The following is a 12,207-nucleotide window of genomic DNA, read 5'->3' as shown; positions in this document are numbered from 1 at the left end:
AAGAGCAAAGAGCCTTCAAAGGGGAATTCCTGCATGCAGTGTCTTCTGGACCTCCTGAGGAAAGCCAGCGTCTCACAAACAAGAGCTCCTTCTCATGGTAACCACCATGGCCATGGATCTAGCTGCAGAATCAGCAGCATCCAAGACCACTTGCAGGGAAGCCCTGGCAATTGTCTTGCCCTCGTCCACCACTGCTGAAAACTCCTGCTAGTTGTCTTGAGGGAGTTTCGCTTTAAATCTGCCCATTGACTCCCACATGTTAAAGTCATAGCGATCCAGCAATGCTTGCTGGGTTGCTGTGCAAAATTGGAACCCTCCCCACCCCCATCGAGTATGCTTTTCTGCCAAGTAAGTCTAACTTCTTTGGCTCCTTTGCTCTCTGCACATGATCCATCTGTCCTTGCCGGTCCCTCTCGTTGGCCACCACCACCATGAGAAATCCCGGCGGGGGATGAGAAAGTAATAATTCACAGCCCTGAGCTGGAATGAAATATTTGTGCTCCATTCTCTTGGCTGTGGGTGGGAGGGAGGCAGGCGTCTGACACAGGACTTTAATCGGCTTCATTATTGCCTCATCGCAGCGGCAGCACAACTTTTGCAGGCCCTGATGCTGATAAAATAGCCACCTGCTTTAGCAAGTCTTGGGGGTTCTTAAATCATTTGGGGGGGGGGGGAAGAGGAAGCCCTCTTTGCTATAAGATCGTCATCCAGTGAAAAGCAGGATGTGACATTCTATATCTTCGGGGAGCGGGCTGTAACCCCCATATTCCTAATTTTCATATAATCATGATTTTACGTATAAAGCATGCCTTGTAAGGTATCAGGGGAAAGGTTATGATCTGCTGAAAGTCATTTCTCTATCCATATATGTATATCATTAATGCGTATGAAGTTATGAGAATTGTGTAGTATGGTTGTCACTAAAACATGCTGTAAGTTGAGGGAAACAGCCGGATATTTGCTCCCCAGAGGCAACAGCAAGGAAAGTAACCAATGCCCGGGCAAGGTATCAAACAACCCATCAACAGCCATTGTCCCGCAAGGGAGCTACAATGCAATGACTCACCTGCATGAGGCCACACCACGGGAATTGCTCAACCTTGCTTAGCTTAGAGAGACTCAGTAATGCTCACCTGACTCTGAAGGGGGGGAGCGGGGGGGAGACACAAAACCAAGGGGGAGGAAAGGACATGATAAAAAGAAGAGATGTTTGCCATGCTCTTCCTCTCTCTTCCACCTACATCTACAGACACCACACCAAGCGACTGAAGCACTGATCAAAGGGGAGAGCCTGGCTGAAGAGCAACCAGCCAGCCTGTGGCGAGAAGCATCTAAGTTTGTAAGGACAATGAAAGTGTTAAGATCAGCTTTGAATGCGTTTTGCTTTTATTTCAATTGACCAAATCTGACTTCTTGTGCTTTGACTTATAATCACTTAAAATCTGTTTGTTTATTCTACCTGAAGCAATGCGTTTGCTTTGAAGCATGTCAGAGGCTCCCCTTGGGAGAACAAGCCTGGTACATATCAATTTCTTTGTGAAATTGATAAACTCATATAAGCTTGCAGCATCCAGCAGGCATAACTGGGCACTGCAAGACGGAGGTTCCTAGGGTTGTCTCTGGGACCGGAGGTATTGGCTAGTGTCATTCAGTTACAAGTAGCTGGGAGCAGCTTACATGCCAGAGGCTGTGCGTGAACAGCCCAGGAGTGGGGGTTCTCACAGCAGAGCAGGGTAAGGCTGGCTCCCAGAGAACAAGGACTGAAGTGACCTAGCAGATCACCAGTCCAGATAACACCAGAGGGGATCACAGAGGAAGAGGCATGAAAAGCTGTCCTTTCTTCCATTGTCTCCTCTACTCGGGATGCCTGAGCTGGCTGTTCGGTACCAGTTACCAAACACGCCAGGGTATGTACCAGGTTGCAAGCCCAGGCCCATGCCGTGTTTGGTACTGGGTGCAGCTCCTGCCTTGGTACTGGTCGGTTCCAGCGTCTCTCATCACGGTGGTGCCATAGTCTCCAACCGGACCGAGAAAGAGCACCGCGAACTGGTACCCTGGCCCAGGAGAAACCCACGCATTCTAGAATGGCCATTGCATGGGATTCATCCCCCATAGGTCTATAGGCCAGGTATTCATCGCCCCTGTAGCTCCGGAACCCACCAATAGTCATGGGGAGTGGTGGCTGTAGCGCCGACGGTTCTGTTGGTACTCGGAATAGGTGCCTGAATCCGACCCCAGGGAGGAAGAGGCATACGAAGTGTGGTCCCCACAGCATTGCCGACCCTCCCGGTGCTGGTGAACGGTGCCGCGGTGAAGCTGGAGGGGAGGCAATCAGAGGTGGTTTCCTTCTAGACAAGGGTCTTGGCACCAGTCTCTCAATGGTGGAAACCTCAATGTTTCCTGGTGCCACCAGGGGATCCCAGTATCGGCAGAGACAAAAGGTCCCTGGCTGCTGCATACACCTCTGTCATTAAAGGGACCGCAAATTGGTCGGCGCAGTGCTGGCTGGAGTGCAGCTCCTTTTGTAGAGTCTGTGGCACCGGCATGGTTGTTGGGGCTGGTTGCCGTTGTGGGAAAGTGGACCATCCTGGGTCTCACCACATCCCTATCTCCCTTGCTGCTGCTCTCTGGTGCCAGTGGACAGCTCTTGTTGTGATGCCTGAAGTGCCTCTTCTTTGGGGAGTGGTGCCACGGGCCTCTAGCAGTTAGCAGTGCACTCTGCACAGATGCTGATGTGCTCAGCGCTGAGTCCGATCTCGGTTCCGAGGCAGGTCTCAGCATGGCCTCCATAGGGAGAACTTTAAGTCTCGCTGCCCGGTCCTTCTATGTTCTGGGTTTGAACTCCTGACAAATCTGGCAGAGGTCTTTTCTATGGCCTTTTCCCAAGCACTTGAGACAACTCATGTGTGGGTCACTGTTGGGCATAGGCTTCCCACAGGAGGAGCATGCCTTAAACCCCATGGAATGAGGCAGGCACTGGTGCCGGGACCTCCTCTCCAGACACGGAGAGGTGCCCTGCTAACCTTAACTTACTAAGAATCTACTAAAACTACCTATTTAAAAAACACTACAACTAACTATAGATAACTATATACAAATAGCCAATTAAGGACAACCGCCAAAAACTCTTTGCCAAGGCAAAGAAAGGGATGTTCTGAACAGTCGTCATGGGTGGTAAGAAGGAACTGAGGAGTGATGAATCGGCGGGGCCCCCTTATACCGGCGCTATGAGTGTGCGGCACCAGGGGGGCACTAAAGCTGAGCTGACAGATACCACTAGGGGAAAAATTTCTGACAGCTGTGCTTGGGGCATGCACACACCTAAATAGGAATGGACATGTGCAAGCACTAGAATAAGAAGAGGAATTAAGGTGTGTAATTTTTCTGAGAGAGAGGGCTATATAAAATATGGGAATACACTGAAAATGAGAACGAGAGCAAATATAACAAGCAAATATCTATACCCTTGTGAGGGAAAATTCACAGGGCATAAAACTCAGGTCAAGGCCCTGACTTTGGTCAAGCTTGCCTGCAGGCCGTAAACTGAGATCCTGCTTGCTTATGTTTGTCAAGGGGTAGGAGAAGGCACATTGGAAAGTCCCCAAAACAGAACAATGGTTTTCTGTGCATAAGGGGCATGAAGGGGCAGGATGGAAAAGTCCCCAGACAGAACAAATTTGCAATAGACAAGCTTATGAAATATATAACCACAACAGTTGTGTTAGAAAGGTCACTGACTGCAAAAGAACAGACAGTGAACAACAGGAAGGGCCTAGTGGGGGAAACGCTTGTTTTTGCTTTTGACCAGTGTTAATTTTGCAATGTATTCCAAATAAGGTAATTAATATGGAAGTATGTGTAATTTGCCTGTGGTTTTAAGCTTTAAAAAGCTGTGTGTGCTTTGCATCGGGGGGCAGTTACTTAGAGCTGTTACCCCCCCTGCGCTTGTAATCAATAAAGGAGCTTCAGGCTTGTTCTGATCCAAACACAATGAGTGGTTAATTTTTCCACGACACCCTGAAGGGGGTTTTGTATCATGCCATGGACTAGGGAATGTTGAAAAAAAAAAGCTAACCCCTACTATTCCATCTCTTGCTCATTAATGAAGAGGTGATGGTTCATTTGGATTCTGAACACATTTGGTTTACTGTAAATATTTTCTCTCTCCCAACTATATAGAATGAAATCTTTCAAGGGGAATTTTTTCTTCCCTGCCACAACTGTCACTATCTGAAATCAGATGTGTAAGTGACATGATCTCATTCGTTGACTCTACTAAAAGCTGTTGGTCTGCAATAATTCTGAAATCAGATGCCTTTCTGGTCCATATTAGCAATATGCACTTTTGCCTAGAAACGCAGAAGTTACTTTTCACATCCAAAACATCTTCAAAATCTCCTCTTGTTTGTGCAGGTACATGTGTTAATCCATCCTTCAACATTTCCCTCTCCCCTCCTTCCACCCCAAGCTAAACCCTTCCAATATCTGAGGAAGAATGCTGCCAGCTAATAAGACAGATTTTTCACACCCACATTTTCTGTATCTCTTAACTCCCTTCATCCCTTATAAGAGAGGGACATACAAGGAGTATTTACAGAAGCCTCAGAACACTGGTGCTCGTCCATTACTTAAAAGTGTATTGCTGCCATGTGTGGTATATCAGGATATCTAACATAATTCATCCAGCACTGCTCTATGAAGTTACATAGAGGTATTTACAGACACTAGAATGAAACCAAGCTAACTTCCAATTCATTTATCAAGTTCCCTGTAGCGGGGTGGTGACCCCGCTCCAGCCCTGGAAGGGTTAAAAGCAGCCCTGGAGAGGGCTGCAGCTGGGTAAAAGGGATTAAGAACAGCTGGGGAAGCTGACTGAGTAGCTGACCATAGGTGTGGCCAGCTTAATTAGGGCCCAGCTGCCCTGATAAGAGGGCTGTGGGCCAGAAGCTGAGGAGTCTCTCTCTAGCTGTAGAAAGAGAAGGACCTGGCTGCCTGGGAGCTGAAGGTGCCTGCGTAGGCGTAGGCGTGGGCAAGGGCAGCTCCCACCTGGTAAACCCCCAGGCTGCAGGCTTTGGTAAAGGCCCAGAAAGGTCCTGGGGCTGCAGAGGGGCAGCCTGGGAACAGGTGGAGGCAGCTGGTCCTAACCCCTTGCCAATGATGAGTGGCCATTACACTGAAGTCTTCCCCAGTGAGTGGGGGTTAGATGATGACTGGCAGTAGCCACTGAGGCAAGGTGGGTTTAGAGGGTTGGGGGTTCCCCTGGGAGGGGAGACCCAGAGTGTGGGGGTACTGCTGGGGCAGAACCCTGAGATAAAGAGGCTCCGGGGTCTGGAAGGGACACAGGACCAGCGGCAGGCAAGACACCGCCCTGCAGAGGGCGCTCTGGGCCAGAAAGAGCTAATTCTGGAGATGACCAGCAGGAGGTGCCACACTCGTGAGTCATCGCCTCGCTACATTCCCATATAGAAGAGGTGAATGAAATGTAGAGCAAAGAAATGTAGGCCTAGTCTACACTAAAAAACATTTGCCAGGATAGTTATACTGGCAAATTCTCTTAGCGTAGTTGCAGTTTTTGCTGGTATAGATTACATTGGTTCATCCAATTAATTATGCTATACCAGCAAGAGCAGCTTTTTGCCAGCACAACTGCATCTACACTAGGGCTTTTGTCGGTATAGAATTGTTGTAAAATAACCCACCCCATACTCATGTTACTATACTGGCAAAAGTTTCTAGTGTAGACCTGGCCTGTATGCCAAGTAGTTCAAGAGTAAATCAAGTGTAAATGGGATGGGTCCTGCTGCCTCTGGTTCCTTACTTCCTATTTACCAGGTGGTGGGAGTGCTCAGAGAAAACTCGATTACTGTGAAGTATGCTTATTTCACCAACAAACAAAGTGGGAGAAGATATGATTTCAAAGAGAAAAGTAGTAGAGATTTTGTTTTCAGCTGAAGCCCAGGTACAGAGAGCTGGGCCTCAGAATCATGGAAGCTGAAAAAGAGTAAAGCACAAACAAGAGATTTATGGTTAAGATATACTATACAATAGCTGGAAGAATTGATAACAAAACCAAACAGGATTTAAAAAAGAGCATTGTTATCTGACATCAGCTTTTAAATTAGCAAACACCACACTTTGTTAAATTGCTTCCCAACTCTTATGAACACAATGGGCTTCATTTCAAAGACTTATACCCATATATCTGAAGTGGAACAGGTTTTAGTGGCACCAAAACTTGCTAGACTTCTAGACCCACTTTCCAATGGGGGCTGCTTAAAAGCAAGATTTGTAGAGGATATCTAAAACTTGAGACAACTCAAAGGTAAGACAGGACTAGTACAATTCAATGTCCAAAAGGTAGCTGAGTTTGAGAGATTTGCACATGAAATTCATCATGAATGCTATTAAAATAACCCCTTCGAATCATATGCTTCCCCACTGCTCAGAAGCCTCCTGAGGTTTGTGCATCAACTTTTTTTTTTTAAAAAAAACGTAAATCTGTTTGCTTATGAGGGAGAAAATATTGTCAAGATGCAAGAGAAGCAGGAGGGACTTTGACTGCCACATCCAGAGCTCGCTGACCCGGTTTTATGCACTTAGCAGGGCAAAGTGGCCTGGATTCAATCATGGCTATGCAGTTGGACATTTAACATTTGAAAACAGCTTAGACAGACAGATTAATTGCATTTAACTGCTCAGAAGCTGAACAGCTCAAATCGTTATCTGAAAGCATATTACTCACATTTTTAATACATTTATGTGGCTCTTGCTAGACACCGAAAACTCCAGCTGTGTCTTTGGAGACACCTGGAACTGCTCCTATGATTGTCCCAAGACATCCAAATTGGAACTTTAAAAAAATAAAAAAAAAGAAGGAAGGGTATTGAGTTTAGGTAGGCAGCTCAGTTAACACATGCAAAAGATTTGACACTTCTGAAACACAAAGATGATACAGTTGCCCTCATATTTGAAACCACCCTACTTGTAACATTAGTGAAGTAGGAAGAACAGAAAATGAGATTCACCAGCAACTGAATTTTCAGATGAAGAAGTCTACCTGGTCCTAGATTACTGTTAAGGTGGTAAGCAGTGAGGAATGAAATTGACACTTGGGGGGAGCTATTCTCATCTCCAGGAATGCTCAACTACTGTTATATACTAGGAAGTTAAGCCTATGCATAGGAGAAGAATAGAGCTGTAACACACGAATGAGGCAGCAGAAGCAGCTTATACATCCTTAATGAGCCAGTAGTCAGGTAATCGTGCAACTAAACAAGCCTTTATTAGCAAGGGGAAGGAAACCAATTCATAAGAAAAGAACCCAAAAGAGGCATTAGCAAGTTCTGGATAAACTGAAAGGAAATCTCCCTATAATAAAAGATAAAAACAAGAATAAGATATTTACAAATTCTGATCACCTTAGATTTTTGCAGGCCCATTTACACAATTTATTTTAGCGTTCACTAAGGACTTGTCTACACAGGAAAATTGACCAGCAGAGCTATTATGGAGTAATTATCTCACTATAGCAGGGGAGGGCAAACTACAGTCCACAGACCGGATCTGGCTCATCAGGGCTTTCACTCCTGCCCGCAGGATTGCTGGGTCCAGAGGCCACCCTGCCATACACAGCCCCCCCTCCGGTCGCCCCCGCAAACACAGCCCCCCCCCCCGGCCACCCCCAGCTTCCCCCAAACACAGCCCCCCCCCCCGGCCACCCCCAGCTTCCCCCAAACACAACCCCCCCCCCGGCCACCCCCAGCTTCCCCCAAACACAGCCCCCCTCTGGCCGCCCTGCACTCAAGTCACCTGCCAGGCAGTCCGAAACACAGACAGCCCCTGACAACGGCTCGGCTCCGCTCCGCCCCGCCTCCCGCGGGGTCCCGCCCAGGAGTGGGGCCTGCGAACCATCGAGAGCAGCTGCCAGAGCGGTACCGGAGGGTGAAAGAAGGCCTCCTAACCATAGAACATGCGGGTTCAGGACAGAGCGGCGTGGCACCCTCCTAACCATAGAGAGCGCGGGCTCCGGACAGAGCGGCTGTGAGCCGGCGGTGGAGGTCTCCTGGCTACAGAAAGGGACACCGAGCAGTGGTGGGGAGTTCTCTTAACCACAGGGGGTGCTGACGCCTGTCTAGGGGAAAGCGGGTCTCTCCTCTCCGCCCAGGGTGGGTTACACGTGGGCTCCGTGGAGTCGGCCTTGCGTGGCAGGGCCACGTTCCAGCGTTGTGGTTCCTGTGTCATGGCATTTGTGTTACGTGTGAAGTTGGCATGCAGGGTTGCCAGGTGTCCGGTTTTCTACCAGAATGCCTGGTCAAAAAGGGACCCTGGCGGCTCAGGTCAGCATCACTGACCGTGCTGTTTAAAGTCCGGTCGACTGTGCAGACGGACTAAGGCAGGCTCCCTGCCTGCCGTGGCTCTGCACGGCTCCCGGAATCAGTGGCATGGGCCTCCTCTAGCTCCTACGTGTAAGGGCAGCCAGGTGGCTCTGTGTGCTACCCTCATCTTAAAGGCCAGCTCCGCAGCTTGCATTGGCCAGGAACTGTGGCCAGTGGGAGCTGTGGGGGCGACATATGCAGACGGGGCAGCACGCAGAGCCGCCTGGCTGCACCTCCGTGTAGGAGCTGGAGGGAGGACATGCCACTGCTTCCGAGAGCCGCCTGAGGTAAGCACCAGTTGAAGCTTCCACCCTGACCCCCTCCTGCGCCCCAACCCCCTGCCCCAGCCCTGATCCCCCTTCCACCCTCTGAACCCCTTGGTCCCAGCCCAGAGCACGCTCCTAAACGCCAAATCCATCATCCCCAGCCCCACGCCAGAGCCTGCACCCCCAGCTGGAGCTCTCACACCCCCCATACCCCAACCCCCTGCACCAGCCTGGAGCCCCCTCCTGTACTCTTAATGCCCCAGCCCGAAGCCACCGCCTGCACCCCAATGCCCTCATCCCCAGCTGAAACCCCTCCCAGATCCCAACCCACTGCATCAGCCCAGAGCCCCCTTCTGCACCCTGAACTCCTCCTTTCTGGCCCCACCCTGGAGTTTGCACCCCCAGCCAGAGCTCTCACCCCCTTCTTGTACCCCTGAGCCAGCCCAGTGAAAATGAGCGAGTGGGGGGTGGGGAGACCGAGCGACAGAGCAATTCATTCCTCCTCCCTCTTGCCCCACCCCTGCTCTGCACTCACTCCACGCTCCAGGGTGAGGCCAGAAATGAGGAGTTCAGGGTGCAGGAGGGGGCTCCGGGCCAAGGAACTGGGTTGGGATGCCAGAGGGGGTGAGGGCTCCAGCTGGGGATGCGGGCTCTGGGGTGGGGCTGGGGACGAGGGGTTTGGGGTGCAGGAGGGGGCTCTGGGATGGGGGGTGGAGCCGAGGGGTTTGGAGTATGGTAGGGGAGTCTGGGCTGAGGCAAGGGGTTAGGGTGTGGGAGGGGGGACGGGCTCTGGGCTGGGGGTGCAGGTTCCGGGGTGAGGCCAGAAATAAGTATTTCAGGGTGCGGAAGGGGATTCCGGGCTGGGGCAGGGGGTTGGGGTGTGGGGGGGTGATGGCTCTGGCTGGGCATGTGGGCTCTGGGGTGGGGCTGGGGATGAGGGGGTTGGGGTGCAGGAGGGTGCTCCAGCTGAGACCGAGGGGTTCAGTGGGTGGGAGGGGGATCAGGGCTGGGGAAGGGGGCTGGGGTGCAGGGGAGGTGAGGGCTCAGGCTGGGGGTGTGGGCTTTGAGGTGGGTTTGGGGTGCAGGAGGGTGCTCCGAGCTGGGACTGAGGGGTTCAGAGGGTGGGAGGGGGATCAGGGCTAGGGCAATCAATTTGCAGACACCTAGAAGATAATAGGTGATAAGTAACAGTCAGCATGGATTTGCTAAGAACAAATCATGTCAAACCAACCTAATAGCTTTCTTTGACAGGGTAACAAGCTTTGTGGATGGGGGGGAAGTGGTAGATGTGGTATATCTTGACTTTAGTAAAGCTTCTGATACTGTCTCGCATGACCTTCTCATACACAAACAAGGGAAATGCAACCTAGATGGGACTACTATAAGGTGGGTGCATAACTGATTGGAAAACCGTTCCCAGAGAGCAATCATCAGTGGTTCACAGTCAAGCTGGAAGCAAAGGAGTACTTGTGGCACCTTAGAGACTAACAAATTTATTTGAGCATAAGCTTTCGTGAGCTACAGCTCAAGCTGGAAGGGCATATCAAGTGAGGTCCCCCAGGGATCAGTCCTGTGTCTGGTTCTGTTCAATATCTTCAGCAATGATTTAGATAATGGCATAGAGAGTACACTTATAAAGTTTGTGGACGATAACAAGCTGGGAGGGGTTGCAAGTGCTTTGGAGGATAGGATTAAAATTCAAAATGATCTGGACAAATGGGAAAAATGTTCTGAAGTAAATAGGATGAAATTCAATAAGGACAAATGCAAAGTATGCCACTAAGGAAGGAACAATCAGTTGCACACATACAGAATGGGAAATGTCTGCCTGGGAAGGAGTACTGCAGAAAGGGATCTGGGGGTCATAGTGGATCACAAGCTAAATATGAGTCAACAGTATTACACTGTTGCAAAAAACATGAACATCATTTCAGGATGTATCAGCAGGAGTGTTGTAAGCAAGACACAAGAAGTAATTCTTCTTGTCTACTCTGTGCTGATAAGGCCTCAGCTGCAGTATTGTGTCTAGCTCTGGGCACCACATTTCAGGAAAGATGTGGACAAATTGGAGAAAGTCCAGAGAAGAGCAACAAAAATGATTAAAGGTCTAGAAAACATGACCTCTGAAGGAAGATTGGAAAAATTGGGTTTCTTTAGTCTGGAGAAGAGAAGACATAGGCGGCAGGTTTAAGAGGCTTGGTGAGGCTTAGCCTCCCCACACAGGGCAAGAAATGCCAGATTCAGGTGTGCCAGTCTGCCGCTTTTGGAGTGCCACCACTGGAAGTTCTGGAGAACCAAGGAGGCCAGTGGCATCTGGACCAGGGTTCTTCCTGTGTTCTGCCCTCACTCTGCCCTGAGGCCCTGCCCACGCTGTGCCTCTTCTTCCCAAGGCCTGCCCTCGCTCTGCCTCTTCTCGCCCTAACTCTGCCTCTTCCCACCCTCGTTCCACTTCTTCCCCCCAAGGCTCCTGCCTGCTGCTCGCTCCTCTCTGTCCCCTTTCCCCCCCATCACAGACCCTTAAGGCAGGAGAGGGCAGAGGAGAGTGAGCGACGGGGGCCTCGGAGGAGGGAGTGGAGAGGTGCAAGTGACAGGTGGGGGGGCTTCGGGGGAGGGGGTGGAGAGGAGCGAGTGGCTGGGGGAGCTCGTGGGAGGGGGCGGAGAGGAGCGGTGGGGGGAGCCTCAGGGGTGGAGAGGAGTGAGTGGCAGGCAGGGCGGCCTGGAGGGAGCGGGTGGAGAGAAGTGAGCAGTGGGTGGGCAGGGCCTTGGGGGAAGAGGCGGAGCAGGGGGGGGAAGAGGCAGAGTGGGGAAGGGGCACAGACCCTCCACCTGCCCTGGGCCAGGCGGGACGCCCAGAGGGTGGGGACATGGCCAGGGGGCTGCTTTCATGCTCCCCCAGCTTCTTTGTCATGGTGTTTGTCTTGCATGACAGCACAGGCTCCCTGTGTCACATGTGACAGTGCCACATCCCCACATCATAGTATTTGCATTATGTCACATGGCAGAATGTACAGTAAGGGTCCAATATGCATCAAACTCTCCTAAACCTCTTGCAGGCTGAATTTAAGACAGTCCTACACCCTTCCCCTCTTGCCAATCATCTCTGCATGTTTACATAACCAGGGAGACATCTAGATCATTTAGACATTTAGGTCTTGCAGGTGGATTTCATAGTAAATTGCTACACTTCTCAGTCTGCAAACTGAAGAGCATATGACTGTGAAAAGAACAATTATTTATTTAAAGTCTTGGGGAAGTATTGGGGTAAGGGAGAAAAGCAGATGTAGTACCAACCTTACCTTCAGTAAGAGAAAGAAGGATGATTTGTGATTAGATGATCTAACAGGTTTTTTCCATCTCTAGATTCTTTGGTCAAATTCAGACCTGATATGACTGGGCACAACTTAGCTGAATTTAATAATCTGTGAATCATATATCAAAGGGAGAGGTGGCACGGACAAGACCATTATAGTATCAAAGGACCTCAGCATTTCTTTGGCCTGCACTCTCTATTCTGGGTTCTCATTGTTTCAGATCATAAACAGGTAAGAGATTGCATGATGTATCAA

At 50.2% G+C, this 12,207-nt stretch overlaps 1 protein-coding gene across 3 annotated transcripts in view; it reads right to left on the bottom strand.

Annotated features, from left to right (window-relative positions):
• Window positions 1-12,207, bottom strand: part of TMLHE (trimethyllysine hydroxylase, epsilon) — a 99,023-nt gene that overhangs the window by 34,964 nt on the left and 51,852 nt on the right. Inside the window, exons 1-2 of one of the 3 annotated variants that reach the window (XM_074964283.1) lie at window positions 7,810-7,935; window positions 6,743-6,850 (exon numbers count right to left, since the gene is read on the bottom strand). The gene's annotated coding sequence lies outside the window, so the exon portion shown is untranslated. Of the gene's footprint in view, window positions 1-6,742; window positions 6,851-7,418; window positions 7,436-7,809; window positions 7,936-12,207 lie in introns of those variants that run through there. The other 2 variants (XM_074964285.1, XM_074964286.1) reach the window with 2 other exon arrangements.

Source organism: Natator depressus, chromosome 9, assembly GCF_965152275.1.
Source record: "Natator depressus isolate rNatDep1 chromosome 9, rNatDep2.hap1, whole genome shotgun sequence".
NCBI lineage: Eukaryota > Metazoa > Chordata > Testudines > Cheloniidae > Natator > Natator depressus.
Note: the sequence above shows the minus strand (reverse complement) of the source record. Positions and strands in the feature narration are given on the sequence as shown.